General features: G+C 42.2%; 1 protein-coding gene across 3 annotated transcripts in view; it reads left to right on the top strand.

Annotated features, from left to right (window-relative positions):
- The window catches only part of MEMO1 (mediator of cell motility 1), a 145,344-nt gene that overhangs the window by 1,314 nt on the left and 120,837 nt on the right, over nucleotides 1–23,193 (top strand). The window lies entirely within an intron of this gene.

Below are 23,193 nucleotides of genomic sequence, written 5' to 3'. Positions count from 1 at the left end.
GGGGGGCGGCGCCCCGGCCCCGCGGCGGCGGCGGGCGGGGACGAGGGCGCGGACGGGCGCCGGGCGCGGACCGCGTGGGGAGGGAGCGAGCCGAGGCCGGCCTCGCCGCCTCCCCCACCCGGGCGGCGGGCATCCCGCGCCGGCAGCCCGGGGCCGGCCGGCCTCACGCTCGCCGGAGTTGGGCGAGAGGGAGAGTTGCAGCCTCGACAGCCTGAGCCCTCCCTCGGGACAAGGCTCGAGGAAGGAATGTGTTCCCGGACCCACGCCGACTTGTCGCCGCCTCTGGCTCGCAGGAAGCGAGCGGCCGGCCGCTGCCACCCCCGGGAAGGACGGTGTGCCCGTCGCCGAGCCCCGCTTGTCCACGCCACAGGGCAGCGACCCTCCGCCCTCCTGCCGAGTCAGGGACCCTTTCCTTTCCTCTCCCGTTTTCCCTGCCCTCCCCGCTGGCCGTCTGGGGAGTACCCTCGCCCAGAGAGAGTTCTCTGTCTGCCCCCGAGCCTCCGCGCCCGCAGCCGGAGAGGAAGTCTTCTCGCCCCGTGCCTCTGGCGCTGGAGAAGCAGGCAGCGTTTCCCTGCACCTTTAAGGGGCTCCGCTGTCTTGCAAGGAGCGAAGGGTAGCACTTTTTCATGTTACCAGACTACAGGCGAGGTCTCTGCATGGGGAGATCTGTCAGAGGAGGGCCTTTCAGGGATTTGTCGCTTTGTATGCTGGGGCTGGGTGGAAGTACTGCTAAGCAGGGGCTTGGGGGTGGGGGGGCTCGCAGCTCTTTTGTCAGTGTTTGCATTGTTACTGTCATTCACGAAAGGGGCAGCTGGAGATGGCATCAGCACTTTCCCCGACCAGTGGCCCCAGTCACTGGTCGCTCAACACCAGGCAGGTGCTGGAACTACCTAACCAATTAAGTTTAAGCTTTGAGCGAGTTGAGTTTTCTGTCTCCACTGTCTAAAAGCATTTTCAAAGTTCTTTATGTAAAAGTGTAGGGACTTTCCCTTTAATAAAGCGCTTGTCAGAATGCCTGTTTTCTGGGATTATTTTCAGGAGTCACATTTCTGGTATGTTAACAAAGAAAGTTCTACTGTGATTCCTCATAGTCTTCAGTCATTTGGTATTGGCTTATCAATAACTAGACCTAACTTCTCGAGGTGAATCGGATCATGTTTCCCTTTGCAAAAAATTGACTTGGAGAGTGACATGGCCTGTGAGAAAGCAAAGATTTGGAAGAAAATTCATTTCTCTGAGGTTGCTAAACTAGCTCATTAAAGACAGGTACCCTACTGAAATACATGACTCACTGAAGATTTTCTGTGTTAGGGAGACACAAAAGAATTGTGAGGATTGGATTTGCAGCTATAGCTAACAGGTAGTTATAGTTTTGCATTAAGCAAATATGACATTTTATGGTTACAGTGGCTTCCCTTCATGGTCCTAAAGTACTTCATAAACATTTAATCAGTTCTGAAAGCCTGAGAATGCCAGTTAAATTATTCTTGTTCAGCGTATGGGGAAACATGTGGATATGTCACCCAGGCTGGAGTTCAGTGGCTCGATCTTGATCCACTGCAACCTCCGCCTCCTGGGTTCCAGCGATTCTCCTGCCTCAGCCTCCCGAGTAGCTAAGATTACAGGCGCCCGCCACCACGCCCAGCTAATTTTTTGTATTTTCAGTAGAGACAGGGTTTCACCATGTTGGCCAGGCTAGTCTCTTAACTCCCGACTTCGTGATCCGCCCGCCTGGGCCTCCCAAAGTGCTGGGATTACCGGCATGAACCACTGTGCCAGGCCAGAAGTTCAGTGTTTTAAACTTTTGTAGTAGTTTGCAATTGAATGTGGGCAAGTGATTCTGGAGGAATTTCTATAGATTCTTGAACATTCTTTGGATAATCTTATAGGGCATAGCTTACGCTTTGGATTTGGAAAGACTTCTTTGGTATTCTAAGATGAATTCGTTAATCCAGCTCAAAACATTCTGTGATTATTGTTATTTATCAACAATGAACTAAAAGGACTATTTTCTTAAAAATTCTAAGTGTATTGTTTTCCTAAATTCTGAGTGAAATCAATAATGCCATTTTTGGTAATGTGCATTGTCACAGAGAACCTTAAAATTAAGACCACATATGTGACAATTTTTGGGGGAGTCGGTGTGTGACTTTTTAAACTTGAGTAATAATTGAGGGTATATTTAAAGCAATTCAATTATAAAAGCTTATTTTGTATTTTAAAAATAGATGAAATACAACTACAGATAAGTAAACTTCGACTGGGTTTAGTAATGCCTGTCTTTAATATTTGCCAGTGTACCTACATTGATAACATTGACCGTTGGAAAAATTGGACTTGTATTGTGTTATTTCTCTAGTATGTTAGTCCTAAAAAAGTGTGAGTAATAGGAGATGGAGAGATGTTTGTGGATTGTCATTCTGTGGTTCCTACAGCATTCAAGTTATGTCCATAGAATTAATGTGTTTAATTACTGACATAAATAAAGGTGAAAACACATTTGCTTTAGTTATATAGCTATTTCAGAAAAAAATTTGTGTACATATATAAATATTACATATATAAACACACATATATCTTTTTTTTGTTTACCCCTTGTTATATGCTAGATCGTTGATAGAGAGTAACATAAATTATTTCCTGCCGTCAAGGAATTTTCAGTTTATTTGAAGTAAGTAATAACTTTTAGGGCAGCAAATAAATATCAAGTAAGTTGAGATATGCTTTTGGGACTTCTGAGGAGGGTAGAATCATTTTGGGGTAGGATTTGAATTATGCTTTGAAGGAAGGGTATTTGAACAGGTTTGGAGCAGGAGGAAAGAACATTGGATTGGGAAACCCCAAACAGATACAGAGGCAGGTAAATGTAAATAGTTCAATTTAATAAGAATGGAAGGTACAGAGGGGCATAATTCATGAGCCTGGAGTAGTAGGCTGGTCCTACTGTACAGATGCCTATGAATGCCAGGCATCATTGGGACTGGACTTACTTAGTTGAGAGTGAGGACCAATGTGATGTTAATAGCATTTTAGGAAAATTAATCTCATAGGACGATTCATTCTCACTTCTTTTCTTTTCTTTTTTTTTTGAGATGAAATCCTGCTCTGTTGCCCAGGGTAGAGTGCAATGGCACTATCTTGGCTCACTGCAACCTCTACCTCCTGGGTTCGAGATCCCTCTGCCTCAGCCTCCTGAGTAGCTGGGACTGCAGGCTCCTGCCACCACGCCTGGCTAATTTTTGTATTTTTAGTAGAGATGGGGTTTCATCATATTAATCTGGTCTCAAACTCCTGACCTCCTGATCCATCCTCCCAAAGTGCTGGGATTACAGGTGTGAGCCACCACGCCCAGGCCATTCTCACTTCTTTATGTGTGTGCAGCAGGGATCAGCAAACTAACTGTGGCCCATACCCCAAATGTAGCTGCAGCTTTTTTTTTTTCTTTCTTTTTTTTTTTTTGGTAAGGTCTAGTAGCTAAGAATGATTGTTAATATTTAATGGGTTGTTTAAAAAACAAACAAAAACATGAAATGCTGTAGAGACTGTATGTGACACACAAAGTCTGAAATATTTACTGTTTGGCTCTTCATAGAAAAATTTTGCCAAATCCTAGCTAGTGTAGGTTAGTGGTTGTCAAAATTTGATCTCTGGACCAGCAGCACAATCTAAATGTAGTCTTATTTTCTCTAGATTTGCTACTGCTTTCATTCCATTATTTTAGGCCCTTATCTTCTGTCAGGATAATTACAACTGTCTCCTAATTGTACTTCTTTCTGCCAGTCTTATCCCCTTAAATCCATCTTCTGTACTGCTACTTGAATAGTATGTTGGCCAAATCATTCCTTTGATCATTTCCTCGCTGATCTGTCTTGCCTGTTGGATTAAGGTCTAAGTCCCCTCATAACTTGCCATCTTCCTATCTCTATTACTGCTTTCCCCTACCCCAACCCAGTTGTGATTTTACCCCCGTTAAATGACATCTAATAGTTGTTCATTGTTTCTTTAAATACGTCATGCTGTTTCTTATCACTGTGCTGTTGCACAAATTGGTCCCTCTGTTGAAATGTTCTTTGTTGGGATAATTCCTACTCCTCTCTTAAAGAATCAAGTATTAACACCTCCAAGAAACTTACTCTGGTGCTTTGCCTCCCTGACGTAGTTTTTGATGTTACCTGTATATGAGGTAAGCCAGGTACCATGTCTTACTCATTTTTTGTACCCTAAGTATTCAGCATAGGCTTTGTACATAGTAGATGCTCAGTAAGTATTTAACTGAATGTTAAAGTGCTTGGCATATAGTAGGCATATAATTAGCAAGTGGTAGGTATTGGTAGCATATATGGACAGGTACAAATGTTTACATCCTAAAGAGCGGTGGGGCTGATGTGAAACTGCTACCATTCAAGTCTCTGATTATGGTATAGATGAAGCATCTTGGTGGTAGGAAAGGATTACAAATCCTGTTGTGCCAGTTAGGGATCCAGTGAATGTAAGATTTTTAAAGTATGACATACTTTAAACAAGTTCAGCTAGATGAATAAGTACATTCACAGAATGAGTATTCAACTCAAGAAACACATCAGTACTGGAGTTCCCACCAAATGCCCCCTCCCCATTCCATGTTCCTTGTATTCTAAGACCGTAGAAAAATTTTGTCTGTTTTCCAATTCTGTGTCGGTAAAATTATATAGTATGTATTCTTTGAGCTTCTTTTTTTTTTTGGAAACGGAGTCTGTCTCTCGCCCAGGCTAGAGTGTGGTGGCTCAATCATAGCTCACTGCAGCCTCAACTTCCTGGGCTCAAGTAGTCTTCCTCCTTCAGCCTCCTTAAGTGTTGGGATTATAGGTGTGAGCCACTGCACCTGGCTCCTTTGAACTTTTGCTCAACATTACATTTGTAAGATTAATACGTGTTGTATTGTACTTTGTTCATTCTGTTGTGTAACAATTCCAGTTTATTCTACTGTTGGTGGACCTTTGGGTTTTTTAGTTTTGCTGCTGTGAACACTGTTATACTTTTTTTGGTGAATGTATATGTGATTTTTGATGGGTATATGCCTTAGGGTGGAGTGATTAGATCACGATCTATGTAAATGGTAAGTTGTTTTTTTTGGAGTCCTACTCTGTTACCCAGGCTGGAGTGCAGTGGTGCGATCTCAGCTCACTGCTACCTCCACCTCCTGGGTTCAAGCAATTCTCCTGCCTCAGCCTCCTGAGTAGTTGGGATTACAGGTATGCACCACCACACCCGGCTAATTTTTGTATTTTTAGTAGAGATAGGGTTTTACCATGTTGGCCAGGTTGGTCTTGAACTCCTGACCTCAGGTGATTTTCTCCCCTTGGTCTCCCAAAGTCCTGGGATTACAGGTGTGAGCCACCGCGCCCGGCCCCATATGATAAGTTTTAGTAGATTCTGCTAAAGTTTTGCAAATTGGTTTTACAAATTTACACTCCCACCAGCAGTGTGTAAGAGCTCCAGTTGCTTCTCATCTTTGTCAACACTTGGTAATGTCAGTCTTTTTATTTTTAGTTATTCTGGAGGGGTGTGTAGTGATATTGCAGTGTAGTTTTAATTGGTATTTTCCTGGTGCTTAATGAAGTTGAGCATTTTTTCATGTTAGGGACCCCATGTTTATTGGCCATTGGATATCTGCTTTTGTGAAGTGTCTGTTAAATCTTTTGCCCTTTTTTTCTATTGGGCTGTTTACTTTTTTCATATTGACTTCTAGTTCTTATTCTGGCTACATTTCTTTGTTAGATACATATTGCAACTATCTTCTTTTAGAATCTTGGTGTGTTGATGGATTAAAGCGCTTACTTTTATTTATTTATTTACTTATTTATTTATTTGAGACAGGGTCTTGCTCTGTTGCCCAAGTTGAATGGCAATGGTGTGATCATAACTCACTGCAGCCTCTAACTCTTGGGCTCAAGCGATCCCCCTGCCTCAGCTTCCCGAGTAGCTAGGATTATAGGCATGTACTATCATGCCTGGCTAAGTTTTACAATTTTTTGTTGAGATGGCGTCTCGCTCGTGTTGAGGCGGGTCTTAAATTCCCGGTCTCAAGCGATTCTTCTGTCTCAGCTTCCTGAGTAGCGAACTACAGGTGTGCGCCATCATGCTTGGCTTAATTGTTAAAATTTTTTGTAGAGATGGTGTCTCACTTTGTTGCTTATTGCCCAGGCTGGTCTCAAACTCCTGGTCTCAAGCTGTCCTCCTTCCTTGGCCTCCCGAAGTGCTGGGATTACAGGCATAAGCTACCATGCTTGGGCAAATTCTTAATTTTAAAGAAGGCCAGTTTATCAGTTGGTTAGTGCTTTTGTTGTTTCCCATTTATGAAATCTCTACCTACCTGAATGTCATGAAGTTACTCTCCTGTGCTTTTCCCTAAGAACTTTATCTTTTTATCTTTCATATTTAGATCTATAGTTCATTTGGTTGATTTGAGCATATGTCTGCTGTGTTTGTGAAGTGGCCAGACATTACATTAATTTTTTTTGTTGAAGTAAACATATATTGAAAAAGTATACAAATCAAGTATATACCTCGGTGGATATTCACAGATTTAATATGCCCTGTGTAACAAGTCCCTATGTTAAGAAATAGAACATTTCTTTGCTTTTTTTCCCCTGGAAAATGGTGGTTATATTATTGATGGTACATCTTATAATCACGGCTGTCATGGAATTGAGGAAATATCAAAGTCTGATAATTTCAAAGAGCATTCTTGAAGTATTTCTATGATATATATCTTAAATGCAGTTTTAGTTTTTGTTTTCATTAATTCTATGTTTCTAAACATTTAATAAAATTATATCAGGGTTCTATAGCTGGAAAACTACAACTTAATTTTTTTGGCATGTACCTTAAGTTTAGGAGTGTAAAATATTAGCTGTAAGTTTGATTGGATTAAAAAAAGATAGAGTGTCAAAATAATACATCTTGGTGTGTGGGAAATTGAAAAACTGAATAATAAAAATACTTCTCTTTGGAAAGACTAAATATGTAATAAAATTTAGTTTCAAAGTGAATTATTTTATGTTACTAAATACTGTTCTCTGCATGCTGATTTTTCTTTGCATCCCATCCTATTTTACCTTGCAGAAAGGCAAGAAGGAAAGAACAAATTTAATAGGCAAACTGTTGATATGATTGCTTGATTACTTCTAGTTTGCAGTTTCCTTGTCCTTTCATATGCAGTTTCCAAGTCAAAATCATCTCCTTCTCTATCTCCATGGTTCCTGTCAACTACTTTTGAGTTTTTGTCCATTTGAAAGAAGATGAAAATGACAAAAAAAAGTCTTTCATTAAGTATATTTCATAGGTATATAACGTACGTATGTATATAATCCCTAATCTTCAAAAGGACCCTCCAAGGTAGGTATTATTTCCATTTATGGATGTGGAAACAATGACCTAAGTTGAGTAACTTGTTTAAGGTATAACTAGTAAGTTGAAGAACCAGTCTGACTCTAAAATTAGAGTTTAGTATTAGGGGCAGGAATGTATGGGAAAATATGCTGCCAGAAACGCTGAACTTACTCTGTCCCACTTCATTTTCCCCAAACTACTGTATGGATATTTGACTCATACATGTATATTATGTATATATGTATATTATTTATGGCTTATATAAAGGATTTCCTCATATGTATATATTTTGTTTTGTTTTGTTTTTGAGACAGAGTCTCGCTCTGTCGCCCAGGCTGGAGGGCAGTGGGGAGATCTCGGCTCACTGCTACCTCTCCCTGGTTCAAGTGATTCGCCTGCCTCAGCCTCCTAAGTAGCTGGGTCTACAGGCATGTGCCACCATGCCTGGCTTATTTTTTGTGTTTTAGTAGAGACAGGGTTTCACCATGTTGGTCAGGATGGTCTGGATCTCCTGACCTCGTGATCCGCCCGCCTTGGCCTCCCAAAGTGTTGGGATTACAGATATGAGCCACCGTGCCCGGCCATATATTTTTAATTGTTACAATAATCCTATAATTAGGTATAGGGTAGGTAATGCAGGCAAGTCTTTAATTTTACCCTCACCTTGCCATTTTATGGATGAGAAACGAAGACTTGGAGGAGGCTGCGTCATCTGAATCATATTACTTGTAAATGGTAGAGTTGGGTTTTGAACCCAGGACTTCTGGCTAAAGCTTACTGTTAAGAAGAAAAACTAAGACTTGGGGGAGGCTTGCATGAATCGTAACTGGTAAATTACAGAGCTAAGATTTGAACCCAGGACTTTTGGCTGAAGCCTACTGTTCTTTCCATTTATCGCTATGCCAGGGTAAGTGAGCAGTTGAACTATTTGGAATCAGTAAACATCTTTGTAATTGTCAAGTAATATCTTACATTAAAAAATAATAAATGTATAACTAAAAACATGAATGCTGAGTGTAATATAAATATAATACATATATAATATAAATACTGACAAAATAATTGGTATATTTGTATATTTTTATTAAGCTAGTCCTAGCATTTGAATTGGACGTAACAAAATTTATGGCACTTCTGAAGAGGCCTTATTTAATATTCAGCAATTCAGTATTGAACCAATTGATTTCTGCTATGTGAAAGGCACTGCTGATGGGACTAGGTGTATAGCAGGGGATGAAACAGACAAAAATTCCTGGAGTTTACCCTTTAAATGGGGGGACAGATGATGAATAAAGTAACTAAGGAAAATTGGGTACATGTTCTTAGGACCTCTTGAGGGCTGTGTCATGGAAAAAAAGAAAAAGAAAATACATGGTATGCTAGATAGAGGAAAGTGCTATGGACAGTAGCAAAGCACAGCTGGTGCATAGGGAATGTTAAAGGCTCGGGGGTCGAGGCTGCAATATTAAATAGCATTGAAAGGGAAGACTTCAGCCGGGCGCAGTGGCTCACGCTGGTAATCCCTGCACTTTGGGAGGCTGAAGAAGGCGGATCACTTGAGGTCAGGGGTTTGAGACCAGTCTGGCCAACAAGACGAAACCCCGTCTTTACTAAAAATAGAAAAAATTAGCCGGACGTGGTGGTGTGCGCCTGTAATCCCAACTACTCGGGAGGCTGAGGTGGAAGAATCACTTGAACCCAGGAGGTGGAGGTTGCAGTGAGCTGAGATTGTGTCACTGCACTCTAGCCTGGGCAACAAGAGTGAAACTCCGTCTCAAAAAAAAAAAAAAAGGGGGAAGACTTCACTGAGATTACATTTGAGTAAAGACTTGAGCTGGGTGCTGTGGCTCAGGTCTGTGATCCCAGCACTTTGGGAGGCTGAGATGGGAGGATTGCTTGAGCCCAGGAGTTGGAGACCAGCCTGGGCAAAAAAGTGAGACCACCATCTCTACAAAAAATAAAAAAATTAGCTGGATGTAGTGATGTGGTGATGTGTGCCTGTGGTCCCAGCTACACAGGAGGCTGAGGCAGGATTGCCTGAGTCCAGAAGGTTAAGGCTGCAGTGAACCATATTTGCACCACTACATTTCAGCCTGGGTGACAGACTGAGGATTTGTCTCAAAAAAGAAAAAAAAAGCCTGAAGTAGGTGAAAGAACAAGCCTTTTGTATTATTATACATTATCTGGGGATAGATAATTTTAGGCAGAGGGTACAGCAAATTCAAAGGTTCTGAGGCTAAAGGAGGCCTGGACTATTTGAGGAACACCCAGTAAGCAAGGTCATTGCAGCTGAAGTGAAGTGAACTGGAACAGAGTAGTGTTATATGAGTTAAGAGGTGGCTGTAGACTTTTTGAGACAGGGTCTTGCTCTGTTGCCCAGGCTAGAGTACAGTGGTGCAATCATAGCTTATTGAAACCTTAACCTCTCGTGCACAAGTGACCTCAGTCTCCCGAGTAGCTGGGACTGCAGTCAGGTACCAGCGTGCCTGGCAAATTTTTGTATTTGTTGTAGAGATGGCGGGGGGCGGGGGCGTCTCACTGTATTGCTCAGGCTGGTCTTAAACTTGTGGACTCAAGCAATCTTCCTGTCTCAGGCTCCCAGAGTGCTGGGATTACAGGTATGAGCCACCGTGCCTAGTCTAGAAAGAGCTTTTACTTGAGTCAGATGGTCATTGGAAGGTTTTGCAGTTGATGGCATGATCTAATTTAGATTTAATAGAATTACTTGGCTGCTGTGATGAGAGTAGTTGAAGGCTGGGGAGTGGTGAAAGCAGTGGCAAGGGCAGAACCAGGGAGACCAGTTAGGAGGAAAGGAGTAACCCAACTGTGAGATGATAGTGGCTTGAACTGAGTGGTAACGGTAGAGTTGGTGAGAAGTGGTTGGTTGTTGAATATATTTTGAAGATAGAGCTGAGAGGATTTGCTGACATACTTGAAGTATGGGGTGCGAAAGAAAGAAAGCAGTCATGTTTATCTCTTAAGGTTTATCCCCGAGCAGTAGCAGTGATGGAGTTGCTATTATACTGAGATAGGGAAGACCTAAGAGGAACAAGTTTGGCGAGGGAAGGTTAGGAGCTCAATTTTATTATGTTAAGTTTGAGATGTTCACTGTACAGTCAAGTGTATGTATGAGTCTGGAGTTCAGGGGAGTGGTCTAGACTAGAGATTTAAAAGCGGAAGATAGCATCATATAAATGATTTTTTTTTTTTTTTTTTGAGATGGAGTCTCATACTGTCTCCTGGGCTGGAGTACAATGGCATGATCTCTGCTCACTGCAAGCTCTGCCTCCTGGGTTCAAGTGATTCTCCTGCCTCAGCCTCCCGAGTAGTTGGAATTACAGGTACCTGCCACCACACCTGGTAATTTTTTGTATTTTTAGTAGAGACGGGGTTTCACTGTGTTGGCCAGGCTGGTCTCGAACTCCTGACCTCGTGATCCACCCAAATTGTCCTCCCAAGGTGCTGGGATTACAGGCATGAGCCACTGTGCCTGGCCATAAATGATTTTAAAGCCAGGTAGCTGGATGAAATTACCATGGGAATGAGAATAGTTAGACAAAAGAGGTTCAGTGACCAAGCCTTAGAACATTCCAACGTGAAGAGGCTAGGGGGATAAGGGAGATCCTGTAAAGAATACAGATTAAGCATCTCATGAGAAGGAGAGTATGTCCTGGGAGCCAAGTAAATACTTTAGGCCAGACTTGGTGACTCATGCCTGTAATCCCAGCACTTTGGGAGGCCGAGGTGGGAGGACTACTTGAGCTCAGGAGTTCAAGACCAGCAACATAGTGAGACCCCGTCTCTACAAAAAAATAACAAAAATTGGCCAGATATGGTTGGCACATGCCTATCTATAGTCCCGTATGCTGTGGAGGCTGAGGTAGGAGGATCGCTTGGGCCTGGGAGGTTGAGGCTACAGTGAGCTGTGATTGTGCCACTGTACTAGCTTGTGTGACAGAGTGAGATTCTGTCTCAAAAAAAAGCTTGAAGACATCTCAACATAATTTATGTAGATTTGCCTGGGCATTTTTCTGTGAGACACATACATGTAAGTCTGGTTAAGTCACTCTGGTCTTAGCTATCTCTTATGTTACTGGGAGAGCTTCTTACTGGTTGCCCGGTTTCCATTTCTGTTCTTTACACAGAGGCAAATAAATCTTTTTGAAAATGTAAATTCGATAATATCCTTTTCTTAACCTCCCCTTCCCCAATTACATAACCACATTCCAACTTCTTACCACAACTTACAAGGTCTTATATACTATGAGCTCTGCTTAACTTTCTCGTTTTGTCTACCATTTTTCCTTTCACCCACATTATTCCAACCATTCTGGGCTCCTTGCAGTTCCCCAAATATGTCAAGCTTATTCCTGCTTTAGGACTTTTTCAGATACTTCATAAGATTGACTAATCCTGGCTGATAGTCAAGGAAAGGAGATTTGTATTCATTGCCAGATTTTGTTAGTCACAGGACGAGAGAAAGGAAGAGATGTTGAAAATGGTTGGGGTACCTTTCCCCATCCTGTAAGGAATACAGATTAAGCATTAAGTTTGAGACCAGCCTGGCCTACATAGTGAAACCCCATCTCTACTAAAAATATAAAAATTAGCTAGGCGTGGTGGTTTGTTTCTCTGAATATAGTGTGTCTTTCTGAATATAGTGTGTATATTCTCTGAATATTTGTTTCTCTGAACATAGTGTGTCTTTTCTTCAGGTTGCTTGATGATATCTTATTACCATTTTATTGCTATTATCATGTACCTTTGAATAGTTTTGAGTTTATCCTGTTTGGGGCTTACTATGATTCTTGGATGTCTGAGTTATAGTTTTCAGAAAATTTGGAAATTTTTTGTCTTTGTTATTACCTCAAGTATTTTTTTCGAGTATTTTTTAGGTCCCTAACCTCAAGGTGTTCTGGGAGACAGTAGTCTCCGGAGATGCCTTTTGCAGGAAGGGTTTATGGTCAAATAAGTTTAGGAACTATTACATCTATTTTTCTCCCTTGGGCCCTGACAGCTCACAGTAGACTTGTTTTGTGGCGCATTACAAGGTCTGTCTTGGTGAATGTTCCATATTCAGTCTTGGTGAGTGTTCCATGTTCATTTGAAAGTAATATGTGTTCTCTGCTGAGCATAGTAGTTCATGCCTGTAATCCTTGCAATTTGGGAGTCTGAGGCAGGTTGATTCCTTGAGCCCAGGAGTTCAAGGCTTCATTGAGCTATGATTACACGACTACACTCCAGCATGGGTGACAGAGCGTGACCCTGACTCCTGAAGAGTATGTATGTTTTCTGTAGTTGTGGGGTGGAATGCTCTGTAAATGTTAATTAGATTAAGTTGGATTATTATATTTGAATCTTCTGTATTCCTATTGATTTTGTTTTCACTATTTTATGAATTCTTAAGAGCAGTGTTGACACTTCCATCTATAGATGTGGATTTGTCTTATTTTTTCTTTTAGTTTCCTTTTTTTTTTTTTTTTGGAGACCAGGTGTCGCACTGTCGCTCAGGCTGGAGTGCAATGGCACGATCACAGCTCACTGCAACCTCCGCCTCTTGGGTTCAATTGATTTTCCTGCTTCAGCCTCCCTCAGCTGGGACTGCAAGTGTGCACCACCACACCCAGCTAATTTTTATTTTTAGTAGAGAGGGGGTTTCACCGTGTTGGCCAGGCTGGTCTCGAACTTCTGACCTCAAGTGATCCGCCCGCCTTGGCCTCTCAAAGTGCTGGGATTACAGATATGAACCACCATGCCATGCCTCTTTTAATTTCCTTCCTTCCTTTCTTTCTTCTTTCTTCTTTCTTTTTCTCTCTCTCTCCCTCCCCTCCTCTCCCCCTCAAGCCCTGCCGTTTCATGTATTTTGATTTTATATTATTTGGTGTGCATATTGGGATATATTTTTTCTTGATGAATTCACTCTATCATTATGCCCTTCTTTATTGAAAGGTAGTTTGGTAGGTATTAAGTTTTTGGTGTGTTGTAGCACTTTATAAATTTTGTATTGTATTTTGGTTTAGCATAGCTTCTGGAAGTCTGTGATTTTTTTATATTTGTTTCTCTGAATATAGTGTGTCTTTTCTTCAGGTTGCTTGACAATTTCTTACTTATTACCATTTTCCTGCTGTTATCATGTACCTGTGAATGGTTTTGAGTTTATCCTGTGGGGCTTACTATGATTCTTGGATGCCTGGGTTATAGTTTTCAGAACATTTGGAATTTTTTTGTCTTTATTAATACCTCCTCGAGTATTTTTTTTTTCTCTTTTTGTTTTTCTGACATTCCAGTCACATATGTCTTAGATAGCTTAATATTCTCCCATAGTTCACTGAGAGTGTTTCCCCCCTTGTTTTCTGTGTTTCCTTTTGGATAATTTCTTTTTGCTTTGCTCTCAAGTTCAGTGATCATCTGCAGTATCTAATTTTGCTTTTAATTCCATGAATGAAACTTTCATATCAAATATTATAGTTTTCATCTCTCTGTATTCCATTTGATTGTCTTATTTTCTTTTTTTGAGATGGAATCTCACTCTGTCACCCAGGCTGGAGTGCAGTGGTGCAATCTCGGCCACTGCAACCTTGGCTCAGTGCAACCTTTGCCTCCCAGATTCAAGTGATCTGCCTGCCTCAGCCTCCCAAGTAGCTGGGATTTCAGGTGCCCACCACCTCACCTGGCTAATTTTTGTATTTTTAGTAGAGATGGGGTTTCACCATATTGGCCAGGCTGGTCTGGAACTACTGACCTCAAGTGATTCACCCGCCTCGGCCTCCCAAAGTGCTGAGATTACAGGTGTGAGCCACTGTGCCTGACCGGTTCTCTTATTTGCATATATTAATGTCATTTAGATTTTTGAGCATATTGAATATTTCTACAATAGCTGTTTTTTAATCTATAATTTCTGGGTCTAGGTATAATGAATTATTTTTCTTCCTGTTTTTTGGTCATGTTTTCCCTCCTACTTGCCTGCTTGCCTGCCTGCCTGCCTGCCTGCCTTCCTGCCTTCCTCCCTTCCTCCCTTCCTTTCTTCCTTCCTTCCTCTCTCCCTCATTCCCTCCCTCCCTCATTCCCTCTCTCCCTGCGTCTCTCCCTCCCTCCGTCCCTCCCTCTCTCTACCTCCACCCCCACCCCAAGGCAGGAGTGCAGTGGCACAATCACAGCTCACTGCAGCCTCTACCTCCAGGTCTCACTTGATCCTCCTGCCTCAGCCTTCTGAGTAGCTGGGACTACAGGTGTGCACTACCATGCCCGGCTAATTTTTGTATTTGTGGTAGAGACAGGTTTTTGCCATGTTGCCCAGTCTGGTTTCCAACTCCTGGGCTCAAGTGATCCACTTGCCTTGGCCTCCCAAAGGCTGGGATTATAGGCATGAGCCACAGTGCCTGGCCATATGTCTATTAATTTTTTTTCTTTTTTTCTTTTTTTTTAGACAGAGTCTTGCTCTGTCACCCAGGTTGGAGTGCAGTGGTGCAATCTCGGTTGACTGCAACCTCCAACTCCCAGGTTCAAGCGATGTCTTGTGCCTCAGCCTCCTGAGTAGCTGGGACTATAGACACGCACCACCACGCCTGGCTAATTTTTGTATTTTTAGTAGAGATGGGGTTTCACCATCTTGGCCAGGTTGGTCTTGAACTCCTGACCTCAGGTGATTGGCCCGCCTCAGCCTTCCAAAGTGCTGGGATTACAGGTGTGAGCCACCACGACATTGTGACTTTTATCTCCTTGAGTACAATATTTGTGGTATTCATTTAAGAATTATTGGGCCGGGCGTGGTGGCTCACGCCTGTAATCCCAGCACTTTGGGAGGCTGAGGCAGGCGGATCACGAGTTCAGGAGATTGAGACCATCGTGGCTAACAGGGTAAAACCCCGTCTCTACTAGAAGTACAAAAAATTAGCCGGGCTTGGTGTCGGGCACCCGTAGTCCCGGCTACTCCGGAGGCTGAGGCAGGAGAATGGCGTGAACCCGAGAGGCGGAGCTTGCAGTGAGCCGAGATCACGCCACTGCATGCCAGCCTTGGCGACAGAGCAACACTCCATCTCAAAAAAAAAAAAAAAAATATTGAGGTGGCTGGGAGTGGTGACTGATGCCTGTAATCCCAGTACTTTGGGAGGCTGAGGTGGGCAGATCACCTGAGGTTGGGTGTTCGAGACCAGCCTGGCCAACATGGTGAAACCCCATCTTGACTGAAAATACAAAAATTAGCCGGGCGTGGTGTATGCCTGTAATCCCAGCTGCTTGGGAGGCTGAGGCAGAAGAATCACTTGAACTTGGGAGGCAGAGGTTGCAGTGAGCCGAGATCATATCACTGCACTGAAGCCTGGGCAGCAGAGCAAGACTCTGTCTCAAAGGAAAAAAAAGAGGAAGTGTTGATATTTCTGGCAGACCGCAACAGCATTACTTTTGGATCATTTTTATAGTTTTCTGACTTCTTTTACTATTGTTTAGGATAGTTTGGCCTTTAGTGGAATTCTGTCATTAAAGCCTTTACTCTTTTGGGGCCTGTTCTAAATCCGCCATATAATCAGTGAGGTATCTCAGGCTGGTGATAGCTCCAGTGATTTTGGCCCACTGAGTTCTAGAAATTGTTCTTTCCCCCAAAAGAGTTTCTTTGGCTTTGTGGAGTTTTACCCTGTGCATGGGCAGGTTAGTATTAAACCAAAAACCTGAGTGGACCCTTTTGCAGATTTCCAGAGTTCTTTGTTGTTCAGCTTCCTCTTCTCCAGAATTCTGATCTGGAAATTCTAGCCACGTAGCCTTCCCAAACTTCAGTGTGGCAAATTTTAGTGATCCCACCCAGGTCTGTGCTCCTCTTCACTGGGCAGTAGTCTATAAGTTGTCTTCTGGCAGAATTCTGGGTCATTTAAAATCTCATTTTGTTTCCTTTTCCACAGTCCTGTTGCCCATGTAGTCTAATGTCTGAAATAAAAAGGTAATACATATTTGTATGTTTTGTCTAGTTTTTGTAGTTATATATGGATGTAGGTAGGGTGTTTGGACCTGCTACTTCCTCATGAGTGGAAATATAATTCATGCCACTCTAGTTTTAATGTGTATTTTTCTTAGTATGAATGAGGTTGAGCATGTTTTCATACCTTCCTTCCTTTTTTGAGACGAGGTCTTACCGTGTTGCCCAGGCTGGAATGCAGTGGCACAATCATAGCTCACCGCAGTCTGAAATTCCTTGGCTCCAGTGATCCTCATGCATCTGCCTCCTGAATAGCTGGGACTAGAGGCATGTGCCACTATACGTAGAAAAATCGACTCTTTTTTTCCTGTGACATTAGTTGAAAGCATTTTTTCCCACTATCTCATTTGACTTTTGATTTTCTGATGATATTCTTTTCCATAGTTTTCAAATATGTATTTTAGTTGTTTCTTCCAATTGCTTATAGTTATTAACTTTAGTGTTTTTTGGACATATCTGGGTATTCTCCATTTAATTCTCTATAAATGCTCCTTATTTTATTAATTCACTTTTTTTCTTTTCATTGGAGACGGAGTCTCACTCTGTTACCCAGCCTTGAGTGCAATGGCGCATTCTTGGCTCACTGCAACCTCCATCTCCCGGGTTCAAGTGATTCTTCTGCCTCAGCCTCCCCAGTAGCTGGGATTACAGGCTCCTGCCACCACACCCAGCTAATTTTTGTATTTTTAGTAGAGACGGGGTTTTGCCATGTTGGCCAGGCTGGTCTTGAACTCCCAACCTCAGGTGATCCACCCACCTCGGCCTCCCAAAGTGCTGGGATTAGAGGTGTGAGCCACTGTGCCTGGCCATTAATTCACTTTTGTTTTTTGTTTTTTGTTTTTGTTTTTGTTTTTTTTGAGACCGAGTCTTGCTCTGTCACCCAGGGTGGAGCGCAGTGGCCGGATCTCAGCTCACTGCAAGCTCCGCCTCCCGAGTTTACGCCATTCTCCTGCCTCAGCCTCCCGAGTAGCTGGAATTACAGGCGCCCGGCTAGTTTTTTGTATTTTTTGGTAGAGACGGGGTTTAACCGGGGTTTCACTGTGTTAGGCAGGATGGCCTCGATCTCCTGACCTTGTGATCTGCCAGTCTCGGCCTCCCAAAGTCCTGGGATTACAGGCTTGAGCCACCGCGCCAGGCCAAGACTTTAGGAATCTTTTTTTTTTTTTTTTTGAGACGGAGTTTTGCTTTTGTCACCCAGGCTGGAGTGCAGTGGCGCGATCTTGGCTCACTGCAACCTCCGCCTTCTGGGTTCTAATGATTCTCCTGTCTCAGACTCCAGAGTAGCTGAGATTACAGGCTCCTGCCACTATGCCTGACTAATTTTTGTAATTTTAGTAGACACGGGGTTTCACCATGTTGGCCAGGCTGGTCTCGAACTCCTGACCTCAGGTGATCTGCCCGTCTCAGCCTTCCAAAGTGCTGGGATTACAGGCATAAGCCACTGCGCCAAGTACTTTTGACATTTCAGTCTTTTATCCATTTGGAATATATTGTGATATGAGATTTGAGATATAAACCCACTTTTGTTTATTGCCATAACACCTCTTATCTCTGTAAAGGATCAGATAGTGAATATTTTAGGCTTTGTGGGCCATATGATCTATGCCCTTGCAGCTAGTCAACTCTGCCCTTGTATTGTGAAAGCAGCTATAGTTAATATGTAAGTGAATAACTGGCTGTGCTTCAATCAAACTTGATCTATAAAAAAATGGTGGTGAAGCAGATTTGGCCTCCCAGTTGTTTCCTCAGCCCTGACCTAGGGCTGAGAATTCTGTTGGAAATTATGGAGAGCGATGAATCCATGTGGAAAGAAATACGCCTTTTTGTGTTGACTATTAGGAAAAGTGACAGAAATAATTTAAGAATTTTTATTAAGCTGATATTCTTATAAAATTTGGAAACTTTTCACAATTTCAGGATATTCATCTGAGATGCAAGCAAAAGGTTTAGCTACTTGTGACTGAAGGGTCAAGCAGTGGTCAACTTTTAATTATAAGGGAGTTAATAAAATAACTGCTGATTTTACCTGGGTGTTTTCTTATTAATTACTTAATACTATTTTGTTTTTTTCTATTGATGATGGATTCATTTATGGGTTTAAAAAAAATTTCCCTCCTGTGTCAATCAAATTGACCAGTGCTTACTCTTCTAGTACAAGTATTTACTTGCTGACAGCACTGTTTTGCCTCAGAGCCAATAAAAAGAGTAAGATTTTTTGTTTTTCTGAGATCAGAGCAACTTAGAAATTGGAAATACGTTTGAATTATGGCTTAATATTGGCTTAGTATTATTTTTTACTGAATTGAAGTAAATTTTTTTTTTTTTTTTTTGAGACGGAGTCTTGCTCTGTCACCCAGGCTGGAGTGCAGTGGCCGGATCTCAGCTCACTGCAAGCTCCTCCTCTCGGGTTCACGCCATTCTCCTGCCTCAGGCTCCCGAGTAGCTGGGACTACAGGCACCCGCCACTTCGCCCGGCTAGTTTTTTTGTATTTTTTAGTAGAGACGGGGTTTCACCGTATTAGCCAGGATGGTCTCGATCTCCTGACCTCATGATCCGCCCGTCTCGGCCTCCCAAAGTGCTGGGATTACAGGCTTGAGCCACCGCGCCCGGCCTGAAGTAAATTTTAAATTAAAAACTTTTATATACATTTCTGTTTGGTGTGTGTGGTTTTTTTTTTTTTTTTGGACGGAGTTTTGCTCTAGTTGCCCAGGCTGGGGTACAATGGGGTGGTCTTGGCTACTGCAACCTCCGCCTCCCAGGTTCAAGCGATTCTCCTGTCTCAGTCTCCTGAGTAGCTGGGATTACAGGCATGTGACACCACACCCAGCTAATTTTGTATTTTTAGTAGATATGGGGTTTCTTCGTGTTGGTCAGGCTGGTCTCGAACTCCTGACCTGCTGGGATTACAGGCGTGAGCCACCACACCCGGCCCATTCCTGTGTTTTAAAAGTCAAAAATATTCATTGAGAAGTCTCATTCTTACATTGTCCCTGTGTATTCCATGTTCCCCTTCCCTTATTGGTAGTTGCTTTTATCAATTCCTTTTTTTTTTTTGAGACAGAGTCTCGCTCCCAGGCTGGAGTGCAGTGGCGCGATCTCAGCTCACTGCAAGCTCCGTCTCCTGGGTTCACGCCATTCTCCTGCCTCAGCCTCCCAAGTAGCTGGGACTACAGGCGCCCGCCACCACGACTGGCTAATTTTTTGTACTTTTAGCAAAGACAGGGTTTCACTGTGTTAGCCAGGATGGTCTCGATTTCCTGACCTTGTAATCTGCCCACCTCGGACTCCCAAAGTGCTGGGATTACAGGCATGAGCCACCGCACCCGGCCTCTTTTATTAATTTCTTATGTGTCTGTCTATCCAGTGTTTGTTTATGCATAAACAAACACACGTGACTATAAGTCATTGTTTTATCTTTTTCAGCAAGAGCTAGCTTATATAGTTATATTTGGCCTTTTCGTACTTAACAAATATGATAATTGAAGATCTTTTCATATTATAACATAGTCATTATTTTGCTTTTGATAGCCCCCTTTTTTGGGAGGTTCCTTATTCTGGTTTTTCAGAGGAAGATATGACACATTCAGTAAGGTGATTCAGTATAGTGCATATCTAAATAATATGTCATTTGTTCTTGCTAGTCTCAGCGAAATGTCATTTGCTGTTATGTTAGTCTCTTGTCAGTCTCAGAATCTCTTTATATCCTTCAAAATTGTTGATAACCCTAAAGAGCTTTTATTTCTGTGGATTATCTGTATCAATAGATATCAAATGAGAAACTAAAACTGAGAAGCTATAAAAGTTACTTTTGGCTAGGCGTGGTCGCTCATGCCTGTAAACCCAGCTCTTTGGGAGCTGAGTGGGTAGATCACTTGAGCTCACCAGTTCGAGACCAGCCTAGGCAACATGGTGAAGTTTGTCTCTACCAAAAAAAAAAGAAAAAAAAAAAAAATTAGATGGCTTGAGCCTGGTAGGCAGAGTTTGTAGTGAGCCGAGATCATGCCGCTGCACTCGAGCCTGGGCGACAGAGCCAGACCTTGTCTCAAAAAAAAAGAAAAAAACAAAAAAACCCAAACACCAAAAACCAACCAACCAAACCAAGCTGTTTACTTTTAATTTATTTAAAAATATCATTGGTAAACCCAATACATGCTAACATAAATGACATTTTTAATGAAAATAACTATGTTCCAGAACAAGAAGAGTATGAGAAGAGTGGCATTTGTTATAGTTTTGCAAATATCTTTAATGTCTAGCTTAATAGAAAATAGCTGGATTCTCATATCTGCTACTGCATTCAGTGTTGTGATATGTTGTTTTGCTTGAAGCATATGGAGAAAATCTGGCCTCATCCCGATGTAAATTTGGAAGAGGGAGGAGTATTTTATTTATTTTTTTGAGACAAGATCTTGCTCTGTCGTCTATGCTGGAGTGTAGTGGCATGCTCATGGCTCATTGCAGCCGTGACCTCCTGGGCTCAAACAATCCCTTCTACTCACCTTTCCTAGTAGCTGGGACTATAGGTGTATTCCCCCACGCCCGGTTAATTTCTGTATTTTTTATAGAGACAGAGTTTCACCATGTTGCCCAAGCTGGTCTTGAACTCCTGGGTGCAGGTAATCTTGTCTGCCTCAGCCTCCCAAAGTGCTGGGATTACAGGTGTGAGCCACCACACCCAGCCAAGATTATTTTAATAGACTTTCCAGATACTTATGGATAGCCATATTTAACGCTATACTGAAACTCAACATGCTGTAGTTTCTTTTTTTAAAAAATCATTTTATTGAGATATAGTTGATAAGTTACATATATTTAATATATCTGTGAAACAGTCAACACAATCAAGATGTACCTTTTGAAGGTAATTTCTTAAAGATTAATTGCAGTGTAGAATTTGAAACCATCTCAGTAAAGTTTTCATATTGTGTTTTCAGTAAGATCTGTGAATCTAGTTGATTTATCCTCCACTTTGATTGTATCTTTTTTCCTTGCAGGAATTTTTAAACATCATGCATTGGTCATTTGGAAATTATTTGTTTATTGAGTTACACAGATCTTCTAGATGTTTATGCATTTCATTATTCATTGTCAAAGCATCACACCTGTTGATATCATCACCATTCTCTTCAGAAAAGTGTTTTTGACTTGGCAAGTTGTTAAGCCCACAGTGGTAGAAACATGTTTTGCAAAATTCTAATTTTTTTGAAGCTTAAATATTGTTGGTTACTTTCCTGATGTGACAAGCCCACTATTCATTTTCTTTCTTTTTTTTTTTTCTGAGACAGAGTTTTGCTCTTGTTGCCCAGCTGGAGTGCAGTGGCGCGATCTTGGCTCACCGCAGCCTTTGGCTCGGCTCACCGCAACCTCTGCTGCCTGGGTTCAAGCGATTCTCCTGCCTCAGCCTCCCGAGTAACTGGGATTCCAGGCACACGCCACCATGTCTGGCTAATTTAGTATTTTTGGTAGAGATGGGGTTCCTCCATGTTGGTCAGGCTGGTCTCAAACTCCTGACCTTAGGTGATCCGCCTGCCTTGGCCTCCCAAAGTGCTGGGATTACAGGCGTGAGCCACTGTGCCCGGCTGCCCACTATCATTTTCAAGGAAATATCTTTCAAATACCCAAGATTAAGTAACAAGTTGTTCTTTCAAGAGAAATGGTGGCCTGTAAAAAAGCGCAGTTCAGCTTGCAACTCTTATAAAATGCTTTTTCTTGAGACAGCTTTCTATGCATTTAAGTGCACAGAATATTAAGAAGTTGTATACTTAAGGGCTGAGATTTAATGTGTAATATTTGCAGCTATGTCAAGGACATTCTTAAGTGAAACTGGCTTTAAAAAATTTGGTGAGTGTGTGGTGGTGAAGAATGTAGTGACTACTACTGTGGTTTGGTGCTACTGCTAATGAGACAACAGCAGTTTTATCCAATGTTACTTTTTTTTTTTTTTTTTTTAAGTTTTTGAGACGGAGTCTTGCTCTGTCGCCCAGGCTGGAGTGCAGTGGCCCCATCTTGGCTAACTGCAACCTCTGCCTCCTGGGTTCAAGGGATTCTCCCGCCTCAGCCTCCCGAGTAGCTGGGATTAAAGGCATGTGTCACCATGCCCAGCTAATTTTTGTATTTTTAGTAGAGACGGGGTTTCACCATGTTGGCCCGGGTGGTCTCAAACTCCTTACCTCAAGTGATTGGCCCGCCTCAGCCTCCCAAAGTGCTGGGATTACAGGCATGAGCTACCACGCCTGGCCCAGTATTACTTTTGAAACTTCAGGGCAAATCCCAATACAGTGAAAGAAGCAAATAATATTTTAGTATTATTGTGAAAGTGGTTTTGATCTGGTGGACCCTCTGAAAGGTCTTGCCGACTTCTGGTATGTAGAAATCCTTACTTCTTTCTTGGCAATTAAAAAAGAAGAAAAGAAACCAAGAACTCTTACAACTTAATCTTAATCTTGGTTATCAATCCTAATCTCTGTCTACATACTGACTCCTCCAAGTCCTTCCTACTAACACACACTGTGCATACTCCTTCCATTAATTACAGTGGCTCATTTTGGCATGATTCTCAAGAGGACCATGGGGAAGTATAATTTATAAATTACAGGTGACTTTATTTTTCATTCTTCACCTCAAAGTATGGTGAAGGATGATTGGAAACTTCACCTTAAAGTATGGTTGAAGGATGATTGGAAACCTACTGAATTAGAATTACTGCTAGCTGGGACCCTATCTGCTTTTTTTTTTGACCATACACTGAAGGTGATTTTAATACACCAGAGTTAGACAACTACAGCTTTGAGGCCTTAGGAAGAAAACTAGATTGCTCAGAATAGAGGGTGGTGTCATCATTATCATTTTTGTATTT

The sequence above is a fragment of the Theropithecus gelada genome, chromosome 13, assembly GCF_003255815.1.
Source record: "Theropithecus gelada isolate Dixy chromosome 13, Tgel_1.0, whole genome shotgun sequence".
NCBI classification, from domain to species: Eukaryota; Metazoa; Chordata; class Mammalia; order Primates; family Cercopithecidae; genus Theropithecus; species Theropithecus gelada.
Note: the sequence above shows the minus strand (reverse complement) of the source record. Positions and strands in the feature narration are given on the sequence as shown.